The sequence below is a fragment of the Protopterus annectens genome, chromosome 10.part0 (assembly GCF_019279795.1).
Source record: "Protopterus annectens isolate FY-2018-M chromosome 10.part0, PAN1.0, whole genome shotgun sequence".
NCBI classification, from domain to species: Eukaryota; Metazoa; Chordata; order Ceratodontiformes; family Protopteridae; genus Protopterus; species Protopterus annectens.
This window is the reverse complement of record NC_056744.1, coordinates 1048523629-1048544075: the sequence shown is the minus strand read 5'-3', so window position 1 is coordinate 1048544075 and position 20447 is coordinate 1048523629.

Genomic DNA, 20447 nt, shown 5'->3' with positions numbered 1-20447 from the left:
GTAGGTTCTAAAGGCATGCCAGTACATCACCAATATATTGATTTGATATTCCTCCTGACTATACTGTGAAAGAAGATCTGATGTTTGGCTTATGTTACAAAGATCACCTTATTTTTCTTTTCACAAGGGTAGAACCTCAGTGGACCTCAGCAGCAATAGATCTATCACTGTAGTAAATTCTTTGCAATTTAAGACTACAGTGTAAATATAAACATGAAGCTTTATTGAATTTGTGCCCTACAAAATGGCTTCAGGAAGGGTTTTGAAGTCAATCTTTCTTTTCGGTTCCTTTTTGACTATAGCATGAATATTTAAACAATGGACAAATAGGACTAGAATGCTTCCTCACCACATCAAAGGTATTTAATATCATCAATTGTAATAGTCTAGAAAAAAGGTAGCAGCAGTGGACATGCACCACAGTGTCTTAAACTGAGTTTGGAGTTGCTTAATATCAAAACACAGTTTGGTCACTCATCAGTTTTCATAGGAAGGAAAGGAGAAGCTTTGGGTTCAATTCTACACCCTCCTTCAAAAGTCTACTTAAAACATACCTTTTCACCAACCATCTCTGCAACTGTAATTGACCCCCTGAAGCCTCATCCACTCATTATTTCTACACCCAATCTGTCCTGGACAACACAAACACCACCATCTAACTATACCTATCCATGTGTGAACAATAACCTATATATGAGTGCATGTACATGTGTGTGTGTGTGTGTGTGTGTGTGTGTGTGGGGGGGGGGTGTTTGTGTATATATGTGTGTGTGTGTGTGTGTGTGTGTGTGTGTGTGTGTGTGTGTGTGTGTGTGTGTGTGTGTGTGTGTATGTATATATGTGTATATGCTCTTCCATGTATATTTGCTTGAATGTATATATGGAAGCTTGAACATATATACTCTTATTCATTTATGAAATATCTTGCAATGCTGTACCAGGTTCTTATCTGCTCTCATTGTATATTCTGTGCACTTGCATTTTCAACTAAAAGGGGGAATATTCTCTTATTGTATACTAACGGCTGTAAAGTCTACAGTCTGTATGCTACTACTCTGTAATGCCTTTTTCATAAATTTTTATTCTCTCTGTAAACTTATGGAGTTTTTCTCCCCAGGTCTCTTCTGAAAATGGACACTTGCCCAGTCGGACTATCCTGGCAAACAAATGTTAAATAAAATAATAAATTAAATTCTGGACTGACTAATTTTAACAAATGTTGGAACTTTCTACTTATCCAGCCATTGTGGCAAATTCATTGGTTACCTTTACACTGATGAGATGTCCATACTTTATGCAGCAGCATCACACAAGTTCACCCATAAGAAGCTTCAAACTGTCTTTTGGTTTCTGAAAAAAAAATAGTTCTGCGATTCTCACCTTCATTAAAATAACATCATATTTTCTACAGTAGCCATTATCATAACTGATAAGTATCTAACAACTTCATCCTTAAAAAATAAAAAACTGGCAGCATGAGTGACTGTGCTAGCAAAATAAAATATATGGTTATACATCAATACGAAACCCTTTATAGTGAAGAGGAAGTTACGTGCACTGTTTAAGCATATGACCGAGTATCATGTCATCTCTGCAGATAAAGGTCTTCCAAACCCCAGACTTGCCATTCCATTACTCTTCTCCAGTTTAATCTTTGCGTGGACAATTTATGCCTAATAAGGAATATGCCTAAACACGAGCAAACTGTAATGAAATCTGACAAATTTGTTAGCGGATCAACGTCCATCATGAATCACTGGTCCTAATATAGCTAAGCTGGCTCCGCTTTAAATAAGAGGCTAGACTTTCACTGGGTTATTTTTTCTCCCATTTACTTCAAAGTTTACTCCTCCACCTGATCACTTCCTTGAATAGTATATGTCTTTGAGGAATCTTGAGAAAAAATGTACTTATCATAATGAATTTATCTGAATCTTAAATGGTCATATCCTAAACCTACCCCGTGCTAATAGCAGTAGTACCAACAGACTTAATATCATTAAGAAGTGGATTCACATTACTGGTGGTAAACTATTTTCCCTCTAAGATGTAAAACTACCTTTTACTTGGCTTTGCATTTCACTTAGTCTTCAGACTTATTTGGTTTGTGAGTTTTCATTGGCTATACAGTAGCCTCACATTCTGCTGCACAACTGTCAACATTTATATCTGTAATGCAATATATAATCAGGCTCTATATTACATTACACCTTGTTCTCCAAGCATGACATACACATACATTTTTCCTTTTTTTTTGTTCTATACCTTAAAAAAACTTCTTTTAAGTGTATGACTGACTACACCAATGAAATAAACGGTCTCTTTCTGCTGGATTTGTTATATTATGTAACCTGTTACTCCTGTATTGCCACTTATAGTTTTTTTAAGAGTTACTGCTGTAATGGTTTCAGTCCAGCTACACATCTTAGGATAAACAAATAAAATAATAAATCACTTTAATCTGAAATGAGATCATGTAATGTGGTTTATTGAAATGCTAAATGCATCTTCTACTCAGCATAAATTTTGTCCTAAATGCAGAAGACTCTGTTTTGGCACGTCACTTTGTTTTGTGACACTTTTCCTCTTTTGAGGGCTAAATCTGATTTCAAAAACTGAGCAAATTCTTTAAAGAATGCATTAGACACCGAAAACTATTTCCCTTCCCATATCCACACATTTGCTTTTTACCTCTACTATGTCAATCTAAAAATTTCCAGTTACCTGCATTGGCTATGCTTCTCTGTTTTATTTCCTTCATAGCTTATATTCTGCACTACCAGAAATTTGCATCAGGCCAGACCATTAAATGCAAGAAGCTGCATAATAGGACATGGGGCTGGATTCATGAACATCTACACTTAGTGCTGATATTGTGTACACAATGTGCTCACAGTACCCTGCTACTTCATATCTATTAAATGCAAGAGTAACTGGCAGAATATGCTAAAGAAAGAATAAGTAGCTAAATTATATGCTAATTAACTTATCCAACACGGTGGAGCTCTTCGGATTCACTATACGATCTGGAAATACTGAAATGTTGAATTTCAGCATTTCGAGACTGAATAGTCAAAAAACTACATACATGAAAACCCACAATCACGAACACTACAATCGCGACCATTCACACACACACACACACACACACACACACACACACACACACACACACACGCACACACACACATGCATCTACCTAACTAAACAAACATAACAACACACACAAACACACTTAACCTACCTATAAGCAGGGGGGTAAGTCCCCCTACACCCCCCACACCTCCCTACTTATATATTCTAACTCCAAGGTTGCACTAAACACACAAATGCACAACAAACACCACCACACACACTCACACACACTAAAGTCCGTACCCATTATCCTCAAACACACAACACTTACCTGAAACCCTAGATAAATCCACAAACCGCACCACACATCACGAATGCGACACCACGATAACAGTGGATTTGACATTTGTGGATTCGGTATAGTGTAGTTTCGGTTAACTGCACTTTCCACTATTCGGTCTCGACGTACTGAATTTTGACATTTCAGTATGTCGAGATTGTCTAGTGTATCCAGCTCTTCATATATATATATATATATATATATATATATATATATATATATATATATATATATATATATATATATATATATATATATATATATATAAATAAAGTAATCGTGTATACTCTGCTTCCTTTTGCCCTTAAATACAAAACTCTTTGGAATACAGCCTTGATTGCACCTTAAAAAATCCTAGGGGTTGCTGCTGCCATCATTAACCTGTATGTGCAACAGGCTTTAATTCAAGGTGCTGCTGCTGCCATCATTAACCTGTATGTGTAACAGGCTTTAATTCAAGGTGCTGCTGCTGCTGCATCATTAACCTGTATGTGTAACAGGCTTTAATTCAAGGTGCTGCTGCTGCCATCATTAACCTGTATGTGTAACAGGCTTTAATTCAAGGTGCTGCTGCTGCCATCATTAACCTGTATGTGTAACAGGCTTTAATTCAAGGTGCTGCTGCTGCTGCCATCATTAACCTGTATGTGCAACAGGCTTTAATTCAAGGTGCTGCTGCTGCTGCCATCATTAACCTGTATGTGTAACAGGCTTTAATTCAAGGTGCTGCTGCTGCCATCATTAACCTGTATGTGTAACAGGCTTTAATTCAAGGTGCTGCTGCTGCTGCCATCATTAACCTGTATGTGTAACAGGCTTTAATTCAAGGTGCTGCTGCTGCCATCATTAACCTGTATGTGTAACAGGCTTTAATTCAAGGTGCTGCTGCTGCCATCATTAACCTGTATGTGTAACAGGCTTTAATTCAAGGTGCTGCTGCTGCTGCCATCATTAACCTGTATGTGTAACAGGCTTTAATTCAAGGTGCTGCTGCTGCCATCATTAACCTGTATGTGTAACAGGCTTTAATTCAAGGTGCTGCTGCTGCTGCCATCATTAACCTGTATGTGTAACAGGCTTTAATTCAAGGTGCTGCTGCTGCTGCCATCATTAACCTGTATGTGTAACAGGCTTTAATTCAAGGTGCTGCTGCTGCTGCCATCATTAACCTGTATGTGTAACAGGCTTTAATTCAAGGTGCTGCTGCTGCTGCCATCATTAACCTGTATGTGTAACAGGCTTTAATTCAAGGTGCTGCTGCTGCTGCCATCATTAACCTGTATGTGTAACAGGCTTTAATTCAAGGTGCTGCTGCTGCCATCATTAACCTGTATGTGTAACAGGCTTTAATTCAAGGTGCTGCTGCTGCCATCATTAACCTGTATGTGTAACAGGCTTTAATTCAAGGTGCTGCTGCTGCTGCCATCATTAACCTGTATGTGTAACAGGCTTTAATTCAAGGTGCTGCTGCTGCTGCCATCATTAACCTGTATGTGTAACAGGCTTTAATTCAAGGTGCTGCTGCTGCCATCATTAACCTGTATGTGTAACAGGCTTTAATTCAAGGTGCTGCTGCTGCTGCCATCATTAACCTGTATGTGTAACAGGCTTTAATTCAAGGTGCTGCTGCTGCCATCATTAACCTGTATGTGTAACAGGCTTTAATTCAAGGTGCTGCTGCTGCTGCCATCATTAACCTGTATGTGTAACAGGCTTTAATTCAAGGTGCTGCTGCTGCTGCCATCATTAACCTGTATGTGTAACAGGCTTTAATTCAAGGTGCTGCTGCTGCTGCCATCATTAACCTGTATGTGTAACAGGCTTTAATTCAAGGTGCTGCTGCTGCCATCATTAACCTGTATGTGTAACAGGCTTTAATTCAAGGTGCTGCTGCTGCTGCCATCATTAACCTGTATGTGTAACAGGCTTTAATTCAAGGTGCTGCTGCTGCTGCCATCATTAACCTGTATGTGTAACAGGCTTTAATTCAAGGTGCTGCTGCTGCCATCATTAACCTGTATGTGTAACAGGCTTTAATTCAAGGTGCTGCTGCTGCCATCATTAACCTGTATGTGTAACAGGCTTTAATTCAAGGTGCTGCTGCTGCTGCCATCATTAACCTGTATGTGTAACAGGCTTTAATTCAAGGTGCTGCTGCTGCCATCATTAACCTGTATGTGTAACAGGCTTTAATTCAAGGTGCTGCTGCTGCCATCATTAACCTGTATGTGTAACAGGCTTTAATTCAAGGTGCTGCAGCTGCTGCCATCATTAACCTGTATGTGCAACAGGCTTTAATTCAAGGTGCTGCTGCTGCTGCCATCATTAACCTGTATGTGCAACAGGCTTTAATTCAAGGTGCTGCTGCTGCCATCATTAACCTGTATGTGTAACAGGCTTTAATTCAAGGTGCTGCTGCTGCTGCCATCATTAACCTGTATGTGTAACAGGCTTTAATTCAAGGTGCTGCTGCTGCTGCCATCATTAACCTGTATGTGTAACAGGCTTTAATTCAAGGTGCTGCTGCTGCTGCCATCATTAACCTGTATGTGTAACAGGCTTTAATTCAAGGTGCTGCTGCTGCCAAGACTCTACTGAGAAGGAAAAGGGTGTTTAGAGTCTGTGTGATCAGTCATGGACTGCCTGATTCAGGAAATGTAAAACAATACAAGCTGGACTGGGAAACACTAGAGCAAATATGCAACCTCTGCTGACCTCACCCGAGGCCATGAGGAAATCATGAAGAACCAATCCCAGTTGAGACAAAGGTATGTATAGATTTATGTATGCTAGCTGCACATACCTTTTTATTTTCCACTGGGAGCAAAGGTATGTGTAGACCTACATACACCAGCTACAGTATTTCCAGTGACCAAGAGGGGATATATTAGAGGGGTCACTTGCTTCCAGAGCATTATACCTCTTTCTAAATACAATGCTATAAAATGCTATGGAGTATATCTGTTCCATGCACCCCAGAGAACAGAGCAGCAGCCGTGAAAGAATTTTATGCAATAGCATACTTCCTCGAAGTATTGGGGGCCATAGATTATGCTCACATAGAAATAAAATTCCCACCTGATGAACAGGGAGGGAGGTAAAATAATATGAAAGGATACCACTCTATAAACTCACTGGTTGTCTGTAATGTACAAGTGATCATCTACAATATCAATTCAGATAATCCAGGAAGTTTTCTTGACTCACACATATGCCACACCTGTGAGCTGTAAACAAAGTTTACTAGTGGTGACTTTCCACAACGGAATATATTGAGGGATGCAGGTTATGCACTGGAACCTTGGCTCATGACACCATGAGAAACCCACACAACCCCACTGAGCAACAATACAAAGGTGCCCATTCTGCAATGAGAAATATCACAGAACATGTTCTCGGCTTGCTCAAATCAAGATTCTTGTGTCTAGACACATCAGCATGTGCCCAACACCATGACCCAACCACCTCTGCCTGAATACTCAGTCTGTGTCATGTTGCACAATATAATTCTCAGGAAACAGCTTCAACAAGGACAACAAGGGGCAGGACCACAGTTTACAGGTCCACGGGCTGGGCCAGTAGCTCCAGCAGGTACAGATGATGAGTCAGAGGGAGAACCATCAGTTGCAGATGTTGCTGGCAGATGTAGGAGGGCACAGTATGCCATAAGTCTGGGTAAGAGGCAAATGATAGCATATGCACTTACCAAAAAATTGAATATCCTAAACACATACTAAGATTAAATGAATCTAATTCTTGCAAAAGTTAATATCCTTTACTCAACCACTTAATGGTTCTGTGCTGTTAGCATAAGAGGAGCCAACCCCAAGGATGCATCATGTAGCTGCAGTACTCACAAAGTAAGTGTGCAGCCTGTATGAAAAAAAATAAGTAAATAACCGATTACTCTCATATGCAAATCCTTATATGTCCTGAAAATGACGCATGTCTCAAGTGTGCAATTATGTCAGTAATAGCCGATGACTGATCTTTCAGTATACAGCTATGGATTCTGCTCAATACTGTGCATCAAGCATTTCAATTTACCACTGTACATAAACCAACAACGAGCAGGTCAATGGGGGCATCAATTGCACAAGTATATTGTTCACAGGAGGACCATAATGCCTGAATGATAACTTCATTCTCCAGGTCGATGTATGGTGGTCTGTGAGGTTGAGTCTATATTATAGCATCAAAGTTCTCTAACATCGAATATTATAATACCGAACCCGTAATGCTGAACGTTGAAAACAGCAAAGGTGCAGGACACCAAATTCTTTCCCAGGGAAAGAATTTGGTGGGCCATTGCTGTGGCTTCACTGTTTTCAGCGTTCAATATGTTGGAACGTTACGGGTCGGGTTCAGGTAAGTGTGCGATTGTGTGTAGGTTAGGGTTAGGGGGCGTGTTAGGTGAGTTAGGATTAGGGTGCGGGTAAGGTGAGTGTGCGATAGTGACGGACCTTAGGGTTAGGGTTGGGTTAAGGTAAGTGGATAGCTAGTACTGTATGTAAAGTTTAGTTTAGGTGCAGGATTTTAAGTGTATGTGTATGGATTGCTGTTTTTTGTGTGTGTTTGTGTTGTGTGTATGTTTCTCGGAATAGCGAATTTTTTCCCCGGGAAAAAATTTGCTATTCTGACTGTTCGATGTTTTCAGACTTCGGTGTTCAAGGTTCGATGTTATAACATTCGATGTTAGAGAACTTAGATGTTATAATATAGACCCCTGTGAGGTCTACATGTTTTGGGTGCCATAACCCTGTATGAGATGAAACATAAATGAACAAAAAAAGGAAATTAAGCAACAAATTATTGTTAACAGAAGAAATATGTATGAATATATGCAGCATCATGCACAAAATAATTAAAAAATTAAGTCTCCCTATGAGCACCCCCCCAAAAAAGTGCAATGAAAACCATTTAAAGTTTTCAAGTAAAAATGGACACAAATTTCACTAGACATCCACTGGAGGGCAGGTATATATATATATATATATATATATATATATATATATATATATATATATATATATATATATATATGTATATAGCTTAATACATTTGTTGGGCTACAAATGTAAAAACCCTCAACACTGCTTATAAGAGGCATAACATTCTTCTTCTGCAATAACTATTGATATTTCTAAAGAAAAATTTTCCATAACGGCAGGTAACATTCTTTCCAAACATTTTAATGGAAAGAAATGACTGATGTACATGAGGTATGCCGACAGCAATGGACAAACAAAGCAGACAGTAAACAAATGAGAGGGTGTTGTGAAATGTAATCCACCACTAATGTTAAAATAAAGCAGTTTGTAAAAAACAGTAATATATCTTTGCAGAAAATCTAGAAACTGTTTTGAAAGTCAGTTAGCAGTACTGAACTCTTTGGATCTAAACAGTCTCCTCTACTGTCGGGCTCCTATCTAGGACGCAATAGAAGAGTCTTCATGGGTTCTGTCTGAATAGCTTTATTTTATACAAACACATCACTATAGAAAATTACTAACTTTAACTTAAGTAACTTATATACAAATTAACAGCTGTGAGTTTGCATGCTCTCACCCTAGCTGCTCTTTCAAGATGGCACTAGGGATTGCGTGTGTCCAGACTTTATACCTGCATGTATAGCCTTGACATGCTTCTTAAAGATACAGCGTACACATCACTTGCACACTGATCTACATCCTCCCTCTTTGAGAAATAGATGACATTATTTTATAAGGCTATATGGCATGCAGCAATCACAGGTAATTCTTAGTCATGCATTATACAATGCTAAATACACAGGTATATGCAATCAAGTTGATGTTGCTGCATATTTCACACTATGCTTAAATACTCGTCCATATCATGTGCCATAATACTGGGAATGAGATTTAGCATCTGGAATTGTCTCTGCAAAATGGTTGACCTGTGGAATGTTCAGATCACTTTCTGGAATGGAATTAGAATTTTGAACACATTCTGGTATGGGAACAGTGTCTGATTCACTCTTAGATTTGGATTCTACATCACAGAAGCAATGTTGTGATGGTGACAATGGTTCTGGTACAGGAAGAAGATGTTTACGGTTCCCCCTATAATCCACACCCTCGGAATCTACCAGGTAGGATCTCGGCTCTGCACAGATGCCTGTAATATGTCCTATTTGATCAAAACCTTTTGTTGTCTGGATTCGTACCATCTCTCCTTCCCTCAATGGATGAAGTAATCTGCTTGATCTGTCGTAACTAGATTTCTGTATATTACGCTTCTTCAACAATTGAGCTTTGATGGTTTTATTGTTCTTAAGTTTAGGCTGCAATAAACTAGAAGTAATGGGTAGCATAGTTCTAGTTTGCCTGGAAAGTAGTCTTTGAGCAGGTCAGCCAAGAATATCATCACTGGGTATGTTTCTGAGATTAAGCAAATTCAAGTAACTGCTTAGCACTTTGGACTGCACATTCAGCTAGACCATTGGACTGAGGATATTCAGGACTTCTAGTGACATGTACAAAGTCCCATTCTTTTGCAAATTTCTGAAACAACTGGCTAGTAAATTGAGTGCCATTGTCAGAAAGAAGTTTATGTGGACTACTGTGAACTGAGAAATGATGTTTCAACTTAGTAATAACAACAGTGGATGCTAGGTTAGGTAGTAGATCAATCTCAAACCATTTTAAATAAGAGTCTACCAAAACCAAATAGTGTTGATTGTTCTACTCAAAGATATCAGTTGCTACAGTAGACCAAGGTAGTTCAAGAACTGGACTTAGCTGAGGCACTTCTCTTTGCAAATGCAATCTAGTACTATTGCATACTGAACTAGAAGAACGTGCACTATTAATGTCTTTTGGTAATAATGGTCAAAATACTAATTCTCCTGCTCTTCTCTTAGTGGATGTGGATCCTGGGTGACCACAGTGCAGAATCTGGATATAGTCTTGTTGTAAGGAAGCAGGAACAATCATTTTAGGACCTTTGAAAAAAAATGCCATCTTCCATCAAAATTCATCTCTGTAAGGAAAATAGGTTTGCACTTCAGGCAGTACAATAGATTGCTTTGATGGCCATGCAACATTAATGTAGTGATTGAGCTTCTGCAAAATTGGATCAGTCTGAGTGTGGTCTCTTAACTCATCAAGTCTAGTGGTGGAAAAATTACACACGGACATCACATCAAAGTCAAAAGTCTCTGCATCAAGCTGTTCTATCCTATTTCTGGGTAATCTGGATAAGGTATTAGCTAGATAAAGCAATTTGCCTTTTGTTAAGGCCATCTTAAAATTATACTTTTGCAACTTGAGCATCATTCTTTGTAGTCTCGCTGGTGAGGAATGTATAGGCTTTTTTAGAATAGTAACTAGAGGTTGATGATCAGTTTCAAATAGCTCAACCATAAATATAATCATGAAACCTGGAACATGCAAATACTATTGCCAAAAGTGCCTTCTCAACTTGAGCATACTGCATCTTAGTTTGGGTTAGTGTTCTAGATGCATAAGCTATTGGTCTGCCTTCTTGAAATATAACTGTGCCAAGACCAAATTTTGAAGCATCACAGGAAAGAGTAACTGATTTGTTCACATATAATATCTTAATGTAGGCGGGGTGACAATTTTCTGCTTGAGGTCTACAAATGCCCTCTGGTGTTGTTCCAACCATGACCATGCAACATTTTTGTGTGTTAGCACTCTTAAAGGTGCTGTCAACTCACTGAAGTCTGGTATAAACTTGCCTAAATAGTTGACCATGCCTAAGAAACGCTGTGGAGCTTAATTGGTCGGGTCTTGTTGCAAGCCTGTACTTATGAACAAATGAGCTATATAGGTCACTTCTGGAAGTCTGAATTTGTGCTTCAGAGGATTGAGCTTGAGTTTGCTTCATGTGCTCTGTCTAGAACTTTTTTGAGGTTTCTGTCATGCTATGCTTCACCATTGCCTCCAACCAATAAAATTATGGCATAAGGATAACCCAAAATAATTTGCTCCATTGAAGATCTCACTTGCAGAATTTATTCCAAATGGCATACTTAGGAATCTGTATCTGCCAAACATAGTACCAAAAGTAGTTAGAAATGAGGATTTAAGATCAAGCATCTCTTGCACTCTGATCTACACCTACTATGATACAGGTCCGTACATACAGGATTAAGTTTATATAGTACAGATTTAACCCTATGAGCACAGTGAATATACAAATCCAGTGTGAACTCATTACAATTCATGAATTCCACAATCAGCACTGAGTGCAGGGCAGGTATAAAGACCTGACAATTGTGTGCACACACTCTAGCACTGCAAGGATGGGCATTGAGAAGGTTACTTGCTAAGGTCTTGCAAGTGTGAATGATTAGTCTGACTGTAGAAACAATCGGTGTTTCACAGTCTGTCCTCTTTGATGTGCACTTAATGAGGGTGTGTCAGAAAGAAGACACTTACAAAAATGTATGGAATTTCTTTCATTGACTTAGTAGAGAACCATGCATAGCATTTTTATGAAGTGGTTGCCAGTACTCTGGATATTGCTGAGTGAAGAAAATGCACCCCTGAGCTAGCTTTCTCTGTGGCATAAGGTGTAAGTGCAGTGATCTTAGCAAAAGAAAACAGGTGATACAGGGTTCAAATTCAGTTTACAAATAATTTTACTCCTAGGGCCAGAATAAATATTGACACACATTTTAAAATATGAATGTTTTGCTGTTGGAGACTCAACTATTTTCAGTATTGCTGACATGCTAGCAGTTATCTGTCCTCTTTCCCATCGCTTGACATAACCTGAAGTCCTGAAAATGTGTGACAGAAATTAAATTTTTGGTGTGGCAAGAAAATGTAAGAAGGATGAATGTGTTAGTGTAATGCACTTCTTGCTATGGTCATTGATAGATATAGCCTTTAATTGTTTTAATTTTATTTTCAATTTTTTTCAAATTTATTATTTGTTTTAAATGCCTTATGCATTTGAGTGCCACTTGGCAGCATGCTAAAACTGTTCAAGCCCAAACGAGAAAAAAGGTGAAAATTTAAAAATTTTAATCTGGGCTGCCTTCTGTATGGCAAGCAAGCCTGATGCTGGTGGGTAGTTGTCAGCACCCTGAATTCAGTGAAGAAAATGCACGTCAGCTATTTCTCTGTTTCACAATGAGTAAGTATACTGAGTTTAGAGAAAGATGACAGATGATGCAGTGTTCAACTCTATTTCACAGATACTTTTATGGATGGGGGGCAGAATGCAATTTTCACACCATTTTTATTAGGAATATATCAGTAAATACAAAGGAATATCTTAATTATGTTTATTGCAACAAATGTGTCATTATTGCCTGCTGTATAAGCCCAATATATTGTGTGTAAAGTATGTTGATGTTTGTAATTCTTTTGTTATAATTATTGTGATTCATCACATATCATAAATATGTGTTTGGAGGTGATATGTCTTATGAAGTATGTATGTAACATACCCCAACGTATATTACTCAGGACATGCAACTCCATGGATCTGAAATGTATTTACAATCACAAATTATGCTTTTTGTATAGAAATGCAGTCCCATGACAACTTCAAATCACACACATACAGGCATCTCTTAAATATATCTCCAGTCATTCTTACATTAGTAAATCTATAATTACCATGTAGTAAGTTCTCCTGTGACACTAGCAGTTAATAAGCGAATGTTAATATTTTATGCTTCTTTTTCTCATGAGTTGAATTATCAGGTGGTACTACTCAATCCTACAAGTAGTATGTAAGCTCCAGCAACCCGATATGTCACAAGCAATGCCATTTTCCTCCAACCAACAATGAATATTATAAATAAAATAAAGCATATTTCATTGTTTAAGATTGAATCATGTGTCAATAGATTGAGCATCACACATGGCCAAATTTTACTGTCATATTTCACAACTTCCATCATTTTCGATATACTTACTGCCAATGTGTCTGCCAAACCATTGTTTTGCCTTCAGTTGCAGAAATGCAGTTGGTGAGGCTGTGCATCTTTGTGCACAGGCTGTAACACATGAGATTTTAATTAGGTGCCAGTTCAGACAGATATTTTAACTTGACTTCTGTAAATGTGGCTGGTGAAGGTGAAGATGGTGTTTCATTTAGAGCACAAGGGAAGGCTGGTGAGGAGTCCAGGATTTTTGTGGTATTCTTTGTGAAACACTACAGCTAGAGGTTACTGCAGTGAGATTTTACTGATCCTCAGTATAAGGCTATATTCCATGCACTGGGGAAAAATGTCATCCCCATTACAGTAACATGAATATGCTTAAGCAGGACCTCCTAAGCCAATGTGAGGATGAATTTAAGACTACAAATACCCCTCAGTTCTGTAGGAAAAGTAACCCATCAACAGCATATGATAATTGCATTGATTGGCCAGCCATGACAGTTATTCATTCATTATGTTTTTTTTTTTTTTTTTTATCATTTTTATTTTCTGTAGTGTAGAGCTGCAGAAGAGATACCAGAAAAAACACGGGGTACACCAGGAGAGCCTAACTTACCTCAGAGAGGTATTGGGTAAGTAAACATCATGTCTGAATACAAGGCAGACAAATATTTTCATTCTATCACTCCATATCATCTTGAGCAGCCATTTCTAAACTTTCATATCAAGCATCAATGACTGCTCCAATAACTCTTGGTACTTGTATTAGGTAATGTGCACTACATCATAATTTTGTGTAAGTTCAGTACTATAAAAAGAGACATAACATTTTATTACCGGATAGTATTTATTACTTATTAACTGCAAAACTGCACAACATTAACAATTCAACTTTTACAAATGCAATTATTAACTCTGAGAGCATATCTCTGATATGGCATAGTCGAATACATATTTCCGTCTGACATATCATGGCATGATGATTGATTTTAAGACACATTAATACTTTCCCATCATACCTGGATGTTGTAAAGATGTACATATTTATTTCTCATAATTTTTTAATGTATTTATATAATGTGACATGCCATTGATCTCATTCTATCTTCTTTTTACCCTAACCCAATCTCTCTGTTTTTTTTTTAATTTATATTAATTTTTTAACACATTGCTGTTGAAAACAAAATGGACATCAGTACAGGGAGCTAGAACAATCACATCCGTTTGGCCCACCATGTTCCACAGATGGATGTGGAGGTACCACCACAGGCAGCACAAACTCCCATCACATCTGGGTCACAATTTGATAGTATTGCTTCCACAACTCCTGCCTACCTGCTCCATCTATGTCAAGTAGCTCTACCATGGTTGCTGATGTAGTGGTGTAGGAGAAGTGCTAGTAAACATTTTGTCAACTGTCAGGAGCTGACAGGGCTGGTGGAGGACATAATGGGGGGGGGGGGCTTGGTTACCTAAATCTACAGGGTTGAAAAGGTCCTGCATTGTTTTGCCAAATCAGAGCCACATCCTGCACTGACCCAGGCAACTGTCACAGAAGACAGTGATGACAATTTTAAGGGTGAGGATTAGATTGTTACTGTTCTCAGACTGGACATGGATGCACCTTCAGTGTCACATATCTATCCACAATCATGGTTTCCGCAAACCTTTTGTGTCCATCACCATCCATGTCTCTCTTGTATGTCTTGTACATCTGAGCCTGCTTCCTAACATACCCTACCTACCTGACCTTCTCATTCCAAAGCACCACCCCCAACATTCCTCTCTATCTCAAAAAAAAAAAAAAAAAAAATTATGCCCCGTACCTAGCTCTCCACATTGCCTACATGTCATTTTGACATACTTGATTTGGCTCAATGGGCTATACAACAATATCATAAACAATGGAACCAGTAAATAAGCGACAAGCTGGATACAGATTAACCACAGAAGCAGCTAGGAGACTCAAAAGTTTATTGTTTAAGTGCTTTCGTCAGACTGTATCACAGACTTCTTCAGAAACACTGTTTAAATATCCCTCCCACACATAAACACATGACCACGTTAAGCAATCAAAGCTTGACAAAGCTTAATAATGTCGGCAATACATACTATGCAAAGTTAAAAAACTATTCAAATAATCACAAAATAAAAAACATATATGCTATATAAAATAAGAATGCAATTTCAAAACACTGGAAATAGACACATTCTCATTTAAACCAGGGTAGTTATAGGCATTTAGCCTAATTTGCCACTTAAGTTCTATTAATTCAGTGAGGTCATTCCATGGGCCCTTCTTGTATTTTTTCTGACTATATCCAAACCAGAAAAAACAAAACAGTGTTCAGGGTGGTCTAACACATGCATTTTATAACATGGATTTTGTAGACAATGTCCTATTATTAAGATACTGGACGTAATTATTGTGAACAAAATGCAAATTCACACCAAGTTATTTTGTAACTGTACCTCTGTGGGAATTATTTATTTGGCTCAATGTTCTCAGTGTCCCTGTTTTTAGGTTGGGAAAACCCCCCAAAAATTAGAGAAAGAATATATGAACATGTCTTGGATATTAAGAAAGGGAATCTTAAAAATGCCCTGGCCAAGCATGTGTTAGATCACCCTGAACACTGTTTTGTTTTTTTTTGGTTTGGATATAGTCAGAAAAAATACAAGAGGGGGCCCATGGAATGACCTCATTGAATTAAGAGAACTTAAGTGGCAAATTAGGCTAAATGCCTATAACTACCCTGGCCTAAATGAGTCAATAGTGTGATTTTAACTTTGTGAATTAGGAATTCCTTTATGGCATGCTGAAATAGTGCTCAGATTGATTTTTGCATATTGATAGACTGATTTTTGCATATTTTCAAGGGTTCTAATCCAGAAATATGTCAAACTGTTAATAATTGCTTTTATTAGACTATTTATGGGATCTATGTCATATGGTTGACTTTTTGAATACAAACCAGCATCTTGTCCTGCTCTCGCTTCCTTAATTTCTACCAGTACTCCTTCTTGTATACTCCGTACCTCAAATCAGCAATTATTGCATACCTAACAACCAAAAAAAGCAGTAGGCAAAGTCTTATATAAGTGCTCCATAGTCCAGACTTGGAACAAACTTTTTAGAGACATATGTTTCACCATTCACCCAACCCACTTTAAAGAAAAACTCAAAGCCCACTTACTCAGTTCTAAAATCTGTTCATGCAAAGCACCAACTTGACACCTCCAGCTCCACTTTTGATGCACCCCAGCTCAGCAACTTCCCCTCTCAAAAATTAGCAATCCCTGTACTGGTGCATATCTCTTTCTGTTGTATACATTCATATCTGCTGGATTAAACTCATGTTTGTAAATATGTAAATAATCTCAACTCTGTTCAACATAGGGCTGATCAACTAAATTATGTGTGCTTACTATGCTTTGTACTTTTATGATATTGTATAAACAAATTTCTTATCATTAGCTACTGTAAATATTATGTCTTTTGTAAAACTGTCTGTACTTGGTGCATTTTTCCTCAGGTCTCCACTGAAAATGCGCCAAAAGCCCAGCTGGACTAACCCGGTTAACAAATGTCAATAAATAAATAAAAATAAATAAAATAAATAGTTGAATTTTATATGATTGAACTCATATGACCGACTTTAAAAAGTCAAACAGATGTAAAAACTCAAAAACAGCATTTTAGCACGGGGCCAAGCCCCCTGCACCCCCTATCCCCTGCTAATTATATATACCAACTTCGAGATCAGATTACAGTGTGGAAAAGGGCATATTTCCCCAATGTACTGCAATCCTAGGACAATTCATTGTTTAATGAATAGGGATATATTCCACGTTTTAAAGAGTCGATCATATGAGTTTGATCATATGAAATTGGACTATTTAAAAAGTTGATATTTTAACATAGAACTGTTTTATGTGTAGGTGTTATCTACATATTGTTTTGAGCTACTATTCTCTGTCATAATCGTCTAACTACCCGCCTCCCTCTCCTATCTCTATACCCCTTTCTGTGTCATCAGTTTTTCTCCTTACCATTTAAATGATGCCTGGCATTGAGCAGCACCTGCAATTTAAGGGAAATGGAAGCACACAGCTTGTGGCAAAATCTTGTGAGTTTTTGCCTTTGGGTGCATTACTGTGTTGCCCTTTGTGCTACTGTGCTTATCCTCACTGCACAGCATACATCATAATCTTGATTTAAACAAGCTGCAGAGTTGAATATGTACCATATAAGGTGTTCCAGTTGTAAATATTGGTACAAAGCATGCAGTCCAAAATTTATGACTTTATGATAACTGTGTAATTCATGACACATATCACCTTAAGATAACACATTCCTGTTCCACATCGAATCATTTATTATACTGCTGGCTGTAATGTACATCTTATAGAATGTTAAAATCGTCATTGCTGTGATGAAGCTTGATTTCTACATTCTCCTGTGCCTCATTGTTTTATGGCTGTCCCTTTAAAACAGTAAATTTAAGGTTGTGAATTAATATTCCGTGTTGCATGTTAACATAATTCATGTCTGTAGAAAGATTTTGGCATAGTGTCAAAGGTTCATATCTAGAAATATGTAGATTCCATATTTAGTATTTTACTTACATTGCTATTATGTGTGTAGCTGCTGTCTACATATCTTATTTTCCTGCATATGTCTTAATCATCATTCTACATTTCAACTTCTGCTTGCTCCCTGTTGGAAATCCTTCATTGTAAGTAGCACTGTCAGTATTACTTATCAGGAAAAAATATAACAGTAACACATCACAAGATGATAAAAATGGCCCATAAAATGTACAACATTCTTTGTCTCTGTTCCTGTCTCCAGCTCTCTATCTGTTCCCACTTCTGTATCACCACTTTTTACTGCTGCATATTTATTATGCTACTAGATGTAATGTACATATTATGGGATTTTACAACTGTTATGAATGCAATAAAGATTATACATTCATTTCCCTTTGCTTCAATCTTTTATCAGATCTGAATATGAGCAATATCAGTTCCTATGTCATATGATTAGATAATACCCAGGTCTGTTGATTTGTTTTGGAATATTGTTAAGGTTCAAATCCAGATGTACAATAAAATGTTACTCTATGTTTTTAACACTTTTTTGTGTAAGTGCTGGCTGCACATTTTATTAACACACAGTTATCCTATTGCTGTATTAATCTGCATACTGTCTGTTATCACTGTCTTGTACAGATCTTTCCTGAATAATTATGATGACTGATGTAAGAGTAACACAACACAAATATTTGCAGGAATAGACCATAAGCAAATCTCTTCCTGTGTCTCTATCACTGTCTCTCAATTTCTCTTCCCCATGTATTGTCCTCAGATTTTTCATGGAGCTTGGCATCATGCAACAATACTGCCTGACATTAAATGGGGTGTCATATCTTATGGCAAAAGCTGAAGATTTTAATTTTGACTGCACTAACACAATTCACATCATACAGATGTGCTCAGCCCTACCATGCTATAGAAATACAGACTGACAGTGCTATTGTGAGACTGTTAGTGTAACATAATTATTTGGCTAATAGATGTCATATGTACCTCACGAAATGTTATACCTCTCCCTAATGAGATGAAGGTTGATGCCTAGATTATTCCTCGCTTCAATCTGTTGTTAGTGTCCTTTCAAATGTGTCAGTTTAATTTAAGAATTGTTCAGTTCCAATGTGTAGACCTGAGATAATCCTCCTGCCTGAATACTTTTATTTTATACTGCCAAGGGTTTGTATCCATCCATATGTTATAAATGTATTCAATGTTTTTACATGTTAATAGTATGTGTAGATGTGTGCACAGCATATGTTGTCAAACAACTGTATCCTCCTTATGTCCACATCATATTTCACTCTCCTACACTGGCTTTATCCATATTGGTAACACTTTAATATATACAATACATATGAAGTGTACAGAGTTTCAAAGGATGGACATATTTCTGCATGTTAATGTGTGTTGTTGTCATCCCTAGTCCTTAAGAATATCTTGAGAATCACTGACAATTGGAGGCACTAGGAAAAACTGTAGGTTTGATTTTATAAAATATACAATACAATATTAACACAAATAATGTTCAGAAATGAACCATAAACTAGTTCTTTAGCATGTCTATGTGTGTATCCCTGTCTCCAACTGTTCTCCTCTTCCTGCCTCTTCTGCATTATAAAATAAGCCTCCTTAATCAATACTGTTTCTATAAACCAAGTTTTCACCATCAATACTATGCTTGAATCCTCATCTGTTTCATACTCATTAACAACATGCTAATTTCTTCCATAAATAACTGCAGCACATGATGTACATTCAATGCTTTTATACTGGTAAACCATACCACAATACTCACACATGGACCATATTGCTAGTATACACTCAAGCTGATAGGACTGATGAAGTTGCATGCACATCCATGTTCTGAGGTAAAATAATTATGACACATGCCTATCTGTTATAGATGTATGGACTGCAGAACTCAACATGTTATATAAACATACTCATAACACATGAAACATGACCATAAAACATATCTGTTCTGTTTTCTACTAGATTCAGACATGGTTGTATATGTATACTGCTTATTTATGTGAAGGTCAGCATGGAGCTCCATAGACTGCTAATCCCCACTCTCTGTTTTACAACTCAAGGTATGATTACTCATGCACTAATACTTTGTCATCTGCCATACAAATGAGCTCACCAGTGGTGCACTTCAGAGAGACAGCTAAAAAACTACAAGATAGAATTATGTGAGTAGATTGTAAAACTTCTATATGGGTTAATAGAAACGTCTGTCAAAGTATGTCTGCCCTCCAACACTTAGATTTGCATTTTTTTTTGCATTGGTGTGCACTCTTTCACACATACTACAATAGTGTTATTCAACAGTGCAATGTCATATTTTTGAAGTGTTTGTATTGTCAATGTGCATTGTCCAAGTATGGGACAATACAACTGACATTGTTAAAATCAATGGTTACTATCTGCCTACAATCATTCTGAAATGAGCTGTCATGAATGCTTGCTTGACAATTCACTGTTTTCAGTTGTGATTGTTAATGAAACACCATACTATAAAACAAGCACAAGCCAATCACAGCAATT